Source organism: Capsicum annuum, chromosome 12 (genome assembly GCF_002878395.1).
Source record: "Capsicum annuum cultivar UCD-10X-F1 chromosome 12, UCD10Xv1.1, whole genome shotgun sequence".
Lineage (NCBI taxonomy): Eukaryota > Viridiplantae > Streptophyta > Magnoliopsida > Solanales > Solanaceae > Capsicum > Capsicum annuum.
This window is the reverse complement of record NC_061122.1, coordinates 142,061,348-142,077,860: the sequence shown is the minus strand read 5'-3', so window position 1 is coordinate 142,077,860 and position 16,513 is coordinate 142,061,348. Positions and strand designations below refer to the sequence as shown.

The 16,513-nt window shown below is 32.2% G+C and overlaps 1 long non-coding RNA gene across 4 annotated transcripts; it reads left to right on the top strand.

The window, feature by feature from the left end:
• The first annotated feature begins 2 nt into the window (after positions 1–2).
• On the top strand, positions 3–8,430 carry LOC107851140. 4 transcript variants are annotated; one of them, XR_007047946.1, is made up of 6 exons: positions 3–87; positions 164–234; positions 3,348–3,466; positions 4,369–4,424; positions 5,618–5,815; positions 8,200–8,430. It is a non-coding gene; the product is annotated as an uncharacterized LOC107851140 (long non-coding RNA). The 4 variants fall into 4 exon arrangements; XR_001668892.2 differs by having other exon boundaries at positions 12–234; positions 3,915–4,424; XR_007047945.1 differs by having other exon boundaries at positions 13–234; positions 4,067–4,424.
• The last annotated feature ends 8,083 nt before the right edge of the window (positions 8,431–16,513 follow it).

The following is a 16,513-nucleotide window of genomic DNA, read 5'->3' as shown; positions in this document are numbered from 1 at the left end:
ATTCAGAAAACATAATAACATTCGACTGAAATTTACCCCATAGCTAGGGCTTATTCTCAATATTACATTTTCAGTTACTTTTCCAAGGTGCCAAAAATAGGGAACTTGAGCTCCTCTATTAGTTCTATTAGATGATAATAACTTTAGCCTCTTTTTTCTACAGCGCGCTTACTCATCGATTCAACGCCTTTTTGCTCTAGGGTTTATTTTTCGAAGAGGTTCATTCTTGAAGAGGTAATTATCTTTATTTTTACTTTATTAACCTTTGAAAAGGTGAAGAATTAAAGATTGAAGCATACTTTTGTTAATTAATGCTTTAGTATGGAATTGAAGCATACCGTTGTTAAGATTGAAGTGTACCGTTAAGATTCTCCCAGAAATTAGTGCAGAATTGGGTTTCAGTCAGAAATTAGCTGATTAACCCTGTTGTTCTTGTTTTCTTCTTGTTTCTGAGCATTAAATCATTTTTTTGGTGAATCTCTGATATGATTTGGTCAAATAAAACCTTTTTACAATTTGGGCAAAGAAAAACCCTTTTAAATTTTGAAGATTTAGACGAGAATTTGGGTGTGTGCATGTTTTTTTTTAGTAAATTTGGATTGTTTCTTAATTTGTAATATTGAAATTCTTAGTTTTACAATATTATTTAGCTTGTTTGCTACTGTAAGCATGATTAGACTTTCTGTTGATATTACTGGTGCTGCTCGCACTATTAGGTGTTAACTTTATGGCTAACAGATGATCTTTGGAGGATATAGTCTGTGTTTAGGAGTGATTCAGGTATTTCTCTTTTGAACTAATGTAATATTTAAAGTTTTGCACTGACCCCTAATTTCATATGTTTAAGCAAAAATCTTAGTCTCTTCCCCTAAGTAGTCCCAGTTTCTTGTTTATTAGATTTTTCTTAGGTTTCTTATTGTGAAGTAGAGTTCATAGTGTCGTTGCTAATTTTAGAGCTACACCTAAATTTTGTGATGTGATTGTCTTAAATTGACTGGTTATACACTGGCTAGGATCAACAATATGAGGTTACATAAGCACTGGGAAAGTTAATTTGATGAAGATAACAATATCTTTCAGTTGATCTAAATGGTTCTCGTTTATGAACTTCTGCTTGAAGATAAAGAATCAAGGAAATGATCAACAATCCTCTGGTCGAGACCAACAGTGTGTTCTTACATAGGATGTTAGAAGAGGATAACGATATTGTTTTTGTGTGAAAAGAATGATTCTCTTTTATGAAATTTAGCTTATAACTTTGTGATGAATTGAGGAAATGATCGAATTTGAGAAAAAGCTGTAAACATGAAATTAGTATTTTATTGAGGATTACTTAGTTAAAATGGTTTAAACGTCTCAGTTTAGCAGTTGAAGTGGTGAAAGTCACTCAATTGAGTTTTAAAGTTGTAGTGGGTCGAACACACTGCCTCAATGATAGATAGACGCTAATCAAAGTGTTGACTTGTTAGTCCAACATTTGTCTCCCACCTAGAATAATTATACTTTGGCATTATGTTTCCAGTGTTGTCATCATTAACACTTAACATCCATGCATATCATAAGAAATTGAGGCCCTATAATTTGATCACATATGCAGTGATTTACCTATGCAAAATGAAATTAGACAAAAATATGTTATATTTGGAAAAAATGAGAAGTAAACCAAAAAAAGATTTTTTATTATGGTCTAACAGAACGATAAAGGGGAACTTTAATGTTTCTTTTTTAGTTTTAGCATTTTTTGTTTCCAGAGTTCTTTCAATCACTGGTTAATCCGAAAGTGCAATCCCAATTCTTCTACTTCTTCCAATTCGGAACTCCCCCTTAAACTCCTTAGTTGCAGTTATAAATCAAATATACATGAAATTGAATGTTGCAAAGTAGTTATTTTCAATCAACGGTTAATTCAAAATTAGATTATATTTCCATGACCTTGTTGAAACAACATTTTATTGTGTTAGTATTGTCACTTTTATACGATATATTCTGAATTATTAGTAAATTCAGTTTCATTTGATGTGCTAAAATTCATAAGTTTGTGTTAGTATTGTCTCTATCATACGGTAGATACCGAAATTAGTAAGTTCTATTCGATCTGATATTACAAGTGTTGAAGCTACGCAATATCTGTATTTTCTATAAATTAAGACAAGTTCCACACTGAAGACACTTCAGTTCCCACTTTTCATTTATAGCTCCACAAATCTATTTTCTCTTTTGCACTTTTCATCTAAAAAACACTGATTTTAGGGCTTGGATGAAGAATGCATAGTAAATTAATAGAATGGTAGGATGAGAATAGATAATTTGATAGTGGACATAAATCATCTGGTGCATCAGATCCAAGCTTCTCCCAAATTCCACTTGATATCAAGGGTGACATATTCACTTAACTGTAAGAATGCTCAAGATCAACTTACAATGTAGCATCTAAGGATTTTTATAATCCCACAGATGTATTTTTTTGGAAGATTAAATCCCTGTAAGTGTTTTTCTCAACATAGGAGAAAGAAGTTAGCCATTATCTCGTGGCAGTTCCAGCAATCTGATATTCCTGATATTCTTAATGTGGTTGGAACATGGTTTTGATAGAGTTAATGTGGGTAGTTTGGAGAGAGAGAAATAGAAGAGCTTATGAAGGTGTAGAGTCGAGTTTCTTACAATTAAGGAGTAGTCTCTGCTCTCTTATTTTCTTTTGGTGTAAACAGAAAGTTCCTTCTTGCTTAGAAGATCTCACTAGGCACTAATTACCATTTCAACGTCTTCTATTTTTTTTTCAAAAACACAAATAAAAAAGGAATCTTTAGCAAGGTAAAGGATCTTGTTTTTACCTTGTAAGTATTTCTGGTATGCCACTGCCTGCTTTTGTTAACTAAAGGTGAAAATAGTTGATTTTTATTATACATTTGGTGTAGTCTATTTATCAGGTTGCCATTACAGACCCTGTTTTAGTCTAAAAAAAGAAACAGTAGTTTTTGCCAAAGGTAAAGATTTCTGTTTTTTCCTCTTTTGGTGTGAGTCCACTGCTTGTTTATAAAGCCTATTTTAGAAACTGATGGTGTATGCGGTAAAATTTTTTTGATGCTTCTAATGGTTGTGGTGTTATTTTTCATTTCTGAACTACTTTGACTATTTTTTCTTGAGCCGGGGTCTATTGAAATAACCACTTTTTACCTATTAGGTAGGTGGTAAGTTCTGCATATACTTTCCCTAATCGGACATCCTGTTATGGGATTATATTGAATATATTGTTGTACTTCGATTAGGTGTGGTGTTATTTCCTTTTCTGAACTACTTTGAGCTAATTTTTCTCGAGCCATTTTCTTGACACATGGTTATTGTGATAGCCGAAAGAGTTGGGAAGGAACTTCTTGCAACAGATAATTCCCATGCTAGAAGTGATCAAGATTCTTCAGGAAACAAGCTTCCCCAAGATGTTGGTTTGTAGGTATCCCATAAAATCAGGGTATGGTTAATCCTAATCCTAAAGTTTATACATAATGCATAACTGATCGATATTTGCTTTCTCTTCTTCTATGTAAATGATTATGTGTGCTTGTCTCTACTTGTATATGCACATATGTGGTTCGTAGGAGATCTAGTTGTCTTACAAAAATACATTTGCTATGAAGTGTACTAAAGTTCATACTACAACTATAACTTATTTCCAGAAAATAAGATAGAAGTTGTCTTCCAAATGTTTATTGGCCTCTAATAAGAACTTGCACCTTTTAACCATTGACACCAAATAAATTTATGTAACACCAAGTATCCATGTGTATCATAGAAAGGAAACACTATCTGAATAACTTGAGAAATAATTGATGAGATATCTCAACTAGTTACATCTCTACTATTTTTTATTAACCACATGGTATCAACAACTTACATCCCTATGCCATTTGGGATCTCAGGGTGACTTGGCTGCTAGATATCATACCACTAGGCATAAATCTTAGTTCTTAGCTGCTCTAGATTGAGTGGCTTCCAGTTCACTACCTTGGTTTTGGGATCTAGGTTGAGAATGCAACTCATGTTCTTAAAAGATTGATGTTCTTTCATACAGGATGGTTCAGCTAAAGCAGATAAATATGAGGTTGGTTCTTTGGTCTAAAGTGGCATGCTCTTCAGGAATATATGTTGTATATAGAGTTTATATGTAACTGAGTGTATGATTTCACTTGGCAGAATATGTGGGATCTTACACCAGATACTAATTTGTTAAAGGAACTGCCTAAAGAGTATACATTTGAAACCGCACTGGCAGATTTGATTGCAGGCATCTTTTGAATATAATCTTTTATTCTATAACATTCTATATTTATGTTGATCACTTTAAGCATTAACATCATTTCAATTGTGTATCAGGATAACTCATTGCAGGATGTATGGTCTAATCATGCAGACCAGAAAAGATTAATAAGGTATGGAATTTCATAGTTGGATAACTCAAGAAACTATGTAATCAACTCAAATTCTTAAATTGGAAGTTATTAATGTCTGGAAATGGTTTATATTCACAAAAGACTAATTTTTCATTCAAGTAATTAGTGTCAAGTGTTGTATTGAGATTCTCTGGAATATGTGATCTTGTTTGTCTCCCATTCTTTTGATAGTGCATTAAGTAAACATGAATCTTACCTGAAACTGATTAATCGATTTCCCGAACTCACTTTTTTGATCATTTTAACACCTTGTAAATGTGACTTATCAACAATATCCACTCTACTATGATATTAATTATACAGGATGCTTTCAATTTTCTTTATTCAATTCTTTTCATGGTTTAATTTACTTCTTAACTAAAGAATTCCAAGGAGAGAGTAATACTTTTGAATCTTGTGGTCTTAAACTTGAGATATGTAAAATGTACCAAAATGTTCTTAATTTTGTGGTTTTGAATACGTTATGTGGAAAGTTAGAACTAAAGAGTTTCTAGAAAAGGAAAGAGACTTTCCTTTTTGAAATGGACTAAATATGAAAGTAAGATGAACAAATTGAAATATAGGCAGAATTCCTTTTTGGTTTATTACAGTATGGATTTTTTCTTCTAAAGTTTAATTATAGCACCAATGATAGGTATATGTAAACCCCCAAAGAAAAATTGTTAGACTGCAACTTGACTTGTTTTGGAGTGAAATAGGCTCAAATAGAGCAAAGTGGATATAAATGATTAAAATAGCCAACTTCGACTCTCCTAGAGCAGAGTGGATATAGATGATTCAAATAACTGAGTTTAAGTCTCCAGCTAGTTTAGGGTGCAGATGTTGTTGAAATATGCAGCTTCACATGAACATTTTGAAGATATTGCATTGTCACAGTCTTTATGTTAAAGGACCTTGCAGTGTTAATGAATTCGTATTGGCATGAAATGGATCCCAGTTGAATAAAACTGATATAAAAGACCGACCCAATCAACCAACGAGTTTGGACTGGCGCATAGCTATTGATATCAATGAATTATGCAGCATGATACCTTGTGGTTTAAACTTTAAAAGAGAGTTTGACAGTTCCATAACTGTTGATATTGGCAGGAAGGTTCTTCCTATACTTGAATGGTTTTTGCCGAGCTTAATCTCTCTAACAACTTAGACTGACATCGTTGATGTTTATGTAGATCAAAGATTTATGTAAGATCATCCCACGACAAATAAAGGCTGAAAATGCAGTTTCTGTAATCAGACAAACAATTGAAAAACTCATTGCAAAGTGCAAAGAGATTGTAGAATCTAAGGGTGAGAGAATTAATGAGGATGAGTACGTGAATGACAGAGATCCAAGCATTCTTCGGTTTTTGCTTGCTAGCCGTGAAGAGGTTGTCCAAAATTTTAACTCATTTATTACTTAACTAGCAGAATTTCCTATCTGTTAATGGATTACAAAACTTTTTTGAAATTGAGCTTATTTTTGGTCAATAGCATTATCTATGGTATGTTAATGTGAATTATAGTTATTACCACTGTTTGAAGTTCTCATGCAATCATAGTCATAGCTCTCGAAGGTGTGGTTTAGAGGTCAAAGTGGGTGAAAATCATAGGAGATCAGGGTTCAGATCTCAACTAATACAAAAAATGCTATGTGATTTCTTCCCATCTGCCTAAATCTTGTTTGGCAGTGTTACTAGGTATCTATGCTGGTAGCAGGTACTCAATGGTGTGTGCAAGTTGGCCTTGACACCACAACTATGCAAAGAAAATTCTTAGAACATTCTTATAGGATTATATTCTCTTTTTCCTTGTAAAGTCTAGCAACATAAAGGGGGCAGCCTAGTGCATGGAATATTGTTCGCGGGGTTTGGGAAAGGATGTTCCCCGAAGGGGTGTGAAGTAGGCCCTATCATGACTCAAGTAACAGTTGGTTGATTCCATTATTTGAACCCATCACCTATAAGTCACACAATGACAACTTTATCTTTTCTCCAATGCCCACGTTGAAGTCTGGTAGAACAAAGATGAATCAAAATATGTTTTGTATTTTTAACTGTTGGTACTTGGTCGCTTTGTTAATAATTATAGATCAGCCAACCTAAGATACACATTGCGTGCATATAAATATTCCACATGGTGTCTCATTAGCTTAAAGGAATACTTCTTCATTAATCCTTAATGATTTGACGGCTCTTTAGGACGACAAACATCACCAGTGGCACCCACATGAGGCCTCACCCATTATGTAGTGCTTTCAACATTCAAACTGGTGTAATCCCAAGAATCTCATCTTGAGCTTATACCTAAACTTTTTTTAATGATACGGCGACCACCGAGAATGGAATCCTCATGGTTCTCACATTTGGTGCTCATGCCAATGAGCAGGATTTTTGAAGAAAGAAAGTCTCTTCCCTCCTTCTCTGCCATTGTCTATTATTAAATGAATTATGTGCAGTCCAATTTCTTGTACAATGATGATAAACTTAAATTAGTGCCTATACCCTTAGTTTCGTGAAGGAATAACGTGTACACATTTGATCTATCTTAGTACTACATAATTTGAACTTTTACTCCCCCCTCCCCCGGTTGGATTTGTTGCTTCTTTTTTTTTGGGGGGGGGGGGGGGGCGGGGGAATTGACTTGCGCATTTCTAACAAGTTTCATAATTTGACATTAATTTAGTAACATGGTGCCTTATACAACGTCCTTATTTCAGTAAGGAGTTGCTGCCTTTTCTCCTAAAATGTAGGAGAAAATACTTTAGTGAACAAAAAATTGGACATTTTCATCTTTTCTTATGGCCAATCCCTTCTTAAATCATTATGTGGCCATATAACATTCAATCATCCGAAAGGATTTGATCAAGGATATAACACTGATTTTGGAGCTCTAAAAGAAGAATTAGATCCTGTTCAAGGTCTTCTTTCACATAGATCTGTGTTTAGGAAAGGTCATTTTTCCTTTTTTCTCTGATTTTGCCAATGTTTTTGGTGTTGCACCTGCACATTTTTTTGTTTGATTTGTGCTCTTTAGTTCAGGTGTGATTTGGTCTCCTCAAGACGGCGTACCGTATATATACTCTACTCTTTTTGTATCAATTTTATTGTCAAATTTCTTTTCATTTTGCTTTTGTCCGTTCAAATTTCGTCTTTGAGAAAACTTTGAAAATGATGTCTTTTTCTTTTTGAGATAAAACTCCAAAAATGATGTATATTGTTAATCTTGGGGATTTATGATGTTGATCAGTAATGGAATGATTTTGTCTGCTGTGAGCTGGTTTTTTACCGCGCATTACTTGGTGATGTGATTAAAGGAAAATTCACTATAATTTGAGATTTTGTTGCTATGATTGGTCAATTTGTTAGTTTTGCGGTGTGATTCCTTATAGTGAATTTCATCATTTAGTGTGGTCTTTTGATGAACTATTACATCAGCCTAGATGTTTTATGAACCCATTGTGTATTCACTAAATGGAGGTTGGTTATCTGACTGATTTGTCTTGGTCTTCTTTCGCATAGAATTGTGTTTAGAAAAAGTCTTTTCCTCTTTTTCTCTGATTTTGCCATTGTTTTCTGTGCAACACCTGCACATTTTTTTCATCTGATTTGTGCTCTTTAGTTGTGGTGTGATTTGATTTAGTTAACTAGTGTCTCATTGTTGTTGTCCCTATTGCCTTGCATTTGATCATTACTGCGTTTAACATGTAGAGTCATTTTGATTGCCAAATCTATAAGCATCATCATCAATTCTAATTTTCTTCTTTTTTCCACAGGTATAAAATTGAGAGTTGAATGAAGACTAACTGCAAGCTCAACAAATTGTTGGTACTTTGGAAGAAATCTCTACATATCTATCTTAGTCTAGGATACGAGTAATATTTAATACTTTGCCAAGGTGATATTACCTTAATATAATTTTAGTTTTCTTAATTTGTATGATTGTGGATGATTTTATCATTATCTGGCATGTTTTATAATTTTATTTTCAATTTATTAAATTCTAATTTAAAAAATAATATCATTATGAAATAATTAAGTGTTTTCTTGTAATTAGTGACAAAAGATTTTATTATCAAAGGTAATTTTTAGCAACAATTAAATTAGACTTTTAAGATATATTTTTGTCACAAAAGAAACTGTTTCGTCAGAAGTTTGATTATATTTAGTGATAAATGTATTTGTATTAAATCTTTCTTTTTATTTGATACAAATTAATTTTGTATTTTGTGACAATCGTAATTGTCGGCAATCATAAAATTTAGTGACAATTCTATACCGTCGGTAAAAAACAAAAATTATTTTTAGTGACAAAATAATAGATTTAATTGCAAAATTATTTAGTTTTATTATAATAATAATTTTGTCACTAATTCATACATTTAAGGATGAAAATATTTGTTGTATACAAAAAGTTGTCATTAGTAATGAAAATATACTTGTTCAACCACGAAATATATTTAACTCGAGAGACAATTTGTGTCGTTGTTGATTGAACTAAATAACTAGGGACGAAGAAATTTTGTCGGTATTAATGACTTTTTAATGACAAAAGCATATCATCAACTACAAAAAATTATATTTTTATGACAAACAAATTCGTCATAAATGTTACATTTGGGGACAATTTTTTTTTGTAGTTAATTTAATTTTTTTAGCGATGAAGCACTGAATCTTCTTTGTATACTTTTAGCGACCCACTTTTGACGAAATTTTTTTCATCACCCTAAATCTTTTGTGATAAAATACGACTTATAAGTGATAATATCATTAGTCCCTGATAATTAAATTTGTTATAGTGAGTTTTTCAACAAAAGTGAAACCCATATCTTGTTTTGCTCCAGAGAATCCAAATCACCCAATCTTGAAAGAATCAAAGCCACCATTAGTAGTGGTTGGATTAGCCAATGCAGATACAAGGAGTTCAACTTTCTGGAATATCTTTCTTCCTATTGTCAACTACGAGAAACTTCAAAATGAATCATTTTAAAAAACGAATAAAAAAATTCATAAACTGAGAAAATCATCTTCACTGATTTCCTTAGAATTCGAAATTTCAATTACTATCAAGATTACACCGAAAAATTCCCTTTTGGTGCCAATAGTGGGTTGGTTGATGATGACAAGATGGGTTAATTTTGCTATTTTGATAGAATTGAAGAAGACCCACTTGGTATGTGTATTGAAATTGGGTCAAATTGATGTAATTAAATTGGGTGTGTTGAAGATAACTTATTTGGTGTGTGTGTGTGATGAAATTGTGTTCAATTCAATTCCAAATCAACAATGGAACAATAATGGAGCACCATTGAAGAGAAGAAAGAAAGAAGAGAGAAGATGGGCTGTTTGACCAAAAGAATTTTTTTTAACGATTTCTTAACACTTTCACGCGCCCAATATGCATGAATACACGCAATGGTCCAAATGGGCAGATATATGTCAGTAAAATATGAAAAAAAATCTAGGGGGTAATAGGACCCCCGCAAAGTTCAGTATGCTCAACTGAAAATCCGGTCAAAGTTCAGGTATTTTTGTGAGTATTATCCCTAATTCATAATTTTTCTTTTTATGACATTATTCCGTCAGCTTTGTTTGCCAAAAATTAAGGTAATTATTTTTTAATAGCGAGTTTAAAGGTGTGATTTTTATTGGAGGAAACCATAAGATAATTTTGTATGAAAAATAAACAGCAATGTTAAAGTTTTTTATTTTCCAAAAATAAGGGAAAATATTACTCCTAACATTACTTTATAGTCGAGTTCTTTTCAGTTCTCCTATTGTAGGAATTCCTTTTCTATTCTAATTGAGTCTTTTACTAACTCTCTTATTTTAGAAATATTTTTTTAATTGAGCAAAATTATGAATTAATTCTCCTTCCTATATATTTTAGGAGTTTAGTTAATTATTATATAATAATTAAGAAAATAGTAAATGACAATTTTTCTATTGCGGAGTTTTTAATGAAGAACAAAAAGTTCAAATCACTTTTCTAAGAGTATTCATATTTTTAGTATATTGTAGATGTCGATGTAGATGTAGACTGTAGAATAGATGTAGATTTACAGTTTATGACTATAATTTTTTGCTTTCTTAGAAAAAGCAAACAAAAGGATTTGTCTCGCATTCTACTTCTGAGGTTGAAAGTTTGATATATGCTATATCCGCACTACTCCAAATATTGCACAGGTTATTGATATTGTCAGTATATTTATTTCTAACCCTATAAAGAAACATGGGGTGCTGTAAAATGCATAACATTTGAAAGGTACTCAACAAAGAAGACTTATAAGTGGTAGTACTTAGTAAGGATTTTGTATTATAGCTTTTAGTCGTAAGAGGCCTCTATAAATTTTTTTGACCTTCTAACAAATCGGTTCATAATTGATGCTTTGCCACTGAATAAGGAGCAACATAAATATGGGGGGTGATGCTTTGATGGTTGGAAGTCTGAACTTGTTTTTTACACAAATTCTGATTAGGAAGGTCATCTTAATAACTAAAAAATCACTTTTGATTATTTGATATTTTTGCAGAGTTGATTCTTGAAAATCTAGACTACAAAAGTCATTAGTATATTCATCATTGTAGTCGAATATATTGGTATCAGCATATCAAAGAATAACTTTGGATGAAAAAATTTATTAAAGATGTGATTTTTTTTTTCACTTTATTTCGTTAGGATCTGTCTTATTTTATGATAGTGAGAGTGTTGTGTTAGTTTTTAAGAGATGTGAATGAAAAATGAATAGGTATTTTTCTGAAAAAACACCAAAAGAAGGGATGCAATTTTAATAGACACCTTTCCACTTGTACTACAAAAAATGGGTCAAATTGCGGGGGTTAAATTTATGATTTGTGGGGGTTTAAACCCCCGCAAAGTATAATTCCGGTGGTTCCTAAAAACCCCACAATACGAGCCATCACAAACAATTTGCGGGATTTTTTTTCGAGCCCCATAATTAATTTGCGGTGGTTGCGACCCCCGTAATTAATTTGCGGCGGTTATTGACCCCCGTTATTCTAAATTTAATTTTTTTTTATAATAAATTTTTATTTAAAAATTACGGAGGTTAAAACCACCGCAATTTTTTTTAAAATTTAGTAGGACCCATCAATTTTCAATAACTAATTATAAAATCTAATTTTAGCTCAAATTTAATTGTTCTTTTAGGCATAATCTACAATCCAATATTTGTTCAATTCATATATCATTAATACAACATGAGTAATTAAACATTGTAATTGACAAGCATATCAAAAATACATTGAATATTAAAATTTAACATATCAAAAAAATTCTGAATAAACTGAAAGTAATGAAGGCCAGCATCAATAAACGAAACCGAGACATCAAGATTGACTCATGGTAAGATTAAAAAAAATCCTCACAGACCAAGTCGATTAACTGGTAAAAAGGAAAAATATTTAAATTAGTCTAAAAAATTGATGAGCTCCAATTAAGTAGCTGCAGCCTTGCCCTTTTTCTTCTGTAGTTTCTTTATGTAAAACTCAAGTTCTTTGCCTTCCAAGATATACCTATAAGTTGCAATCAAATATCATGATATACCTGCAATAATCATCAATTCAATTTATACAAATGCATATTATATTGTTCAATTATCTTAGTTAATCTAACAATTATTATATTGTTCTATTATATTGCTCGATCAGAAGTTGTTAGTACTAAAATTCACCTAGCATGTTCACTTATTTTCAATACCTTCTTTCCTCGGTCATCATAATTGTTTCTCACATAACATTCATTTGCGACATGCCTTTGAAATGCTCTCCGAGTGAAATTCTTTTCTTCTATTTTGTGATATGGCTATCCGACTAAAAGTCTTCCTCTTATCAAACAAATATTTCGGACTCTTTAGAAGAAAGAATAAGAAGATATACCGTCAGATGAGACTGAATGAGGTTTGGATGTTACTTGAAGTGAATCCAACTACACAACTAAGGTGCGCTCTGCATCACTGACATAGAAGAAGAGAACACACATTAATGAACATACACATATTAGCGAACTATTTTAGATGAAAGCAACAAAGTAGTGAAGATGCTCAGTGAGAAACTATTTTATCCCTGCTCAAGAGAATTATCCAACTCGGACCTTACTATACCTTGTGTAACTAAGACTCAAAACTCTATGTTACTTCATAAAATAAGGTTGACCACATGAACATGGTTCTCTAACTTTGCCCATAAAAAAAGAACGAACCTGGTTCTCTGATAGATTATCTTAATTACCACAATTCCCCTGTTCGACAAAAGTAACACTTGTATACAATAATCAGATTGTAGCAGGTATAGTTTAGTGGAATAAGTGTGATCCGTTATATCATCCTTAAATGCTTAAAGCCAATTATATGGAGATTTGATTGTATCCTATTCAATTACTGTATAACAAGTTAAGAGTAATTAAGAAAAATAGATGCACCAAATCTAAGAGTAGAGAGAAGTAACTTTATCAGTCTCGACTATATAGTAGATAAATGTTGAACTAAATGATTTTTATTTTTCTTTTCAAGAAAATACAAGCAAGAGATGAAGAGTTTTTCAGGTTGTTGGCCTATAAGAAATTTCAGATCATAAAGGAAAAAATTATCACAATGACACAACCAAAAAACGTCCACATAACTCCTAAGATGCTTGGGAAAGTGGCAACGCTTGACAGAACATGAATTCAAGATTTTAAAACAGGTAAGTCCACAAATTAGAACATCTTTCCTACCTTTTTGTTCAGATAAGATAGATCCTGATTGATAAGATTAAATAAATTTATTCATGTAATCTTTATGGAAGAAGCTAAGGTATATATTTTATCTCATATGTTGTGTACCTGGAAACATCATATAATGTGTGAACTAAAGAGAAAACTAAAGAGAACAAGCTAGAGAAGAAAAACTAACTAGCGAGATGATCCTTTACCATAGATATGTAACAACCATATAAAGATCAATTGTAGTCATATGGAAGAAACAAAGGTTAATCAACATTACCACTCAAACATAGACAAAGTACAGTAACTATTGATGTCTCTCAAAGATTAGCGTAATTACCAACACCACTCTTACTTCAAATCCTTTTGAGTAACTAGTTTGAACTCCTAACTTACCAAATATTCCCTTGATTAATCTATTTAGAGACATTCTCCTACGTTATTTCAAATCCATCCAGGATCACCTGACGTATTAGTATTGTTACATGCTTTCAGGTTTTCCAACTTCCTGTCACTTTGCTAAACCTAATGAAAATCCCAACTTTTTAACCACGCTACTGCATAATGTTTTGTGCTTATTCACTTTGACTAGGGAAAAAAATTAAGAGCCAGGCAAGGGATAATATGTGTTTACCTCCAAAAGATAAGTGATCTCAAATCCAGTCAAATCATCAAGGAAAAAAAACCTGTAATACAGCAGCCAAATAAACCATATTAAAGAAAAATGGGACTGTTACTCTGTGAGCTGTGAACATAAATACGTACGATGCCACCCTTTTGCATTTTTATTACTGACACGATGTGAGAATATCATCAACATAAAAGCATGAGAGTTGTACGAATGAATTTATAAAATTGATGCAAACATTAGGGAAGGCAGAAAACAATTTAACAGAGAACTAGTTATCCTTCTTTTTCAAGTTAGATATCAGCATTTCTTCTTTTTTTTCTTTGCCTTAAATTATTATTCTGCTCCAAAGAAGAAAATATCTATTTGATATATAAACACATAAACAAGAACGAACCAACCTTTACACTATCTAATATAAGATTTCTCTTAGTCTTATTTCTTAAAAGCTCAAAAGTAAACATCTTTGGTAAATACTTTAAATGCTACTATTAATTTTTGAAATGGACCAAACATTTTTTGTTGTTTGAAATTATGCAAACAATGCGATTTTGAAGCCAAAGTACTGAGAGAAAAAGAAATGTTATTAACAATCCAAGTGCAACAACAGCTGTCGGGACATTTAGCAAGAACATCTTCAGATAATCAACATAAAGGTCACTGTAAACCTGCAATAAGTAAATTTGATCAAAGGCATACTATGATAATACACAATGGAAATAATGTAGCGTGTCCTCATAGTGAAAATGAAAAAATTGTAGGACAAACCTTTTCTTCCAGAGATTTCACCGTGGACCCTCAACCATAATTTCACTGCCATCCATCTAGAAATTAAGAGATACAAAGAAGAAAATTTTGATAATGTCATAAGAATGAGATATTTTAAAAAGAAAATGAATAAGAGAACAATGAGATATTTATATAGTAAACACTAATATAAGAATATGACTGAAAATGAGCAAGCACCTTAAGTTTAAACTTAAACTTGTCAAACTCTTCATCTATCAAAATCAGATTCCCAGATACATAAGCCATAGAAGCTTCTAAAAATCTTTGTTCATCGGCACCTACATTGAGAGAAACTTCTGTCATTTAAAGGTAGGGGTGGACTTACCCTGTATTTTGGGGTGCTCCGGCACCCAGTAAACTCGATGCAGAATAGTATAATTACATAGAAAATATATGAAAATAGGTATAAAACATATAAAATCACCCACTAAAACAAAATTTAGCTGGGTGCATTGGCATTTAAGTTAGATTTAAGGTGCTTCATTTGAAGGAGGTCCCGGTTCGAACCTCATTGAGGTTATTTTTTACCTTTTAAACTTTTTAAGCACCAACTATCCTTAAATCCAGGGTCCACCACTGTTTAAAGGTCCCATATCGAAGACATAAAAGACCATACTGCAAAAGTTTAGACGATTAAATAAAACTGTTTTTATGCTTAGCATGACAATGTTACTCCCTTCCCACATAAGGTCTTCCTTGAGATTATAAAATTCCTTATTCGACATTATGGCCTTCTCTTCATAATAGAATGACTACGGTACACAGATAAGATAGACACATTCTGGAAGAAACAAAGGTTAATCAATAATAAAGAACAATCAAGACCCCCAACCAGTTCCTGTCCTACTCTCAATAAATATATCCTAGTCTCTCAAATTGCTAGTCTCTCAATAAAACCAGATCTACTAGCAATTTTATTAATTGAGTTTAAATTAATAAAATTTCTAGTAGATCTGGTTTTATTGAGGAAATTACCGGTATTTCTTAAATTAGGAAAATTTCTTAACTTAAATAAAAAGACAACTCACTCTAAACAATGGCCGGAGTGGGAAAGAAAATAGCCGGAGACCTCCCACTGCGTATCTCCTTATGGCCGGAGCTGGATAATACTATGGCCGGTCGTACCTCCCCACTGTGAGAAATGTTTTGTTCTATGAATGTTAGAGAGACAAATTAGAGAGAAATGTTTTTTGGGGGAAAAAAAAAGGAAATTTCATGGTATTTTTTGGGATGTATAGGGGAAGTTAAAACCCCACAAATTGTATAATTTGTGGCATTATTTTTGGGGATAGATAGCGGAGGTTAAAACCCCCGCAAATTATATAATTTTTAGCGGCACTTTTTTAACCCCCGTATTTAATATAATTTTACAGGGGTTAAAATAACCCCCGCAAATAAACCCCCGCAATTATACCTATTTTTTGTAGTGAATTGGATGGTTATGACCTTTCCAATGGATTGTGACTTTTTTGAAGAGTTGTACCTTTTTCAAAGAGTTGTATTGTTATGAATAGGTTCACCTTTTTGACCATTATTTCTCTTTTAATGCAACACCTTGATGGCTTATATACCTGTTGAACCCTCAAATTTTCCACATGAATTTTCTAAATTTCTACTTTTCTTCTTCTTCTTGTAATTTTAGACTTTCTTATGTGATTTACTACTATTAAGTGCATTCAAAGTTCAACGTATTTGAGGTACCGCTACTCTATTGAAGTTAATCATTCTATCCTGGGTGGACATATGACATTAACCTCCAATACTTTAGGAAAATATTTTCGTAAGGATGCACCGTGAATTCAGTGGGCTTGATTCTTTCATATTCATCTCTTTCTATATTTGTTTACTATATTTTTTGAAATATTTTAAACTTCATTTATGTTGTTCATAAATTGATTTGAACTTATTGTTGAAGTTCATAGTTATGAATACGGAGTTACGACTTCATTTG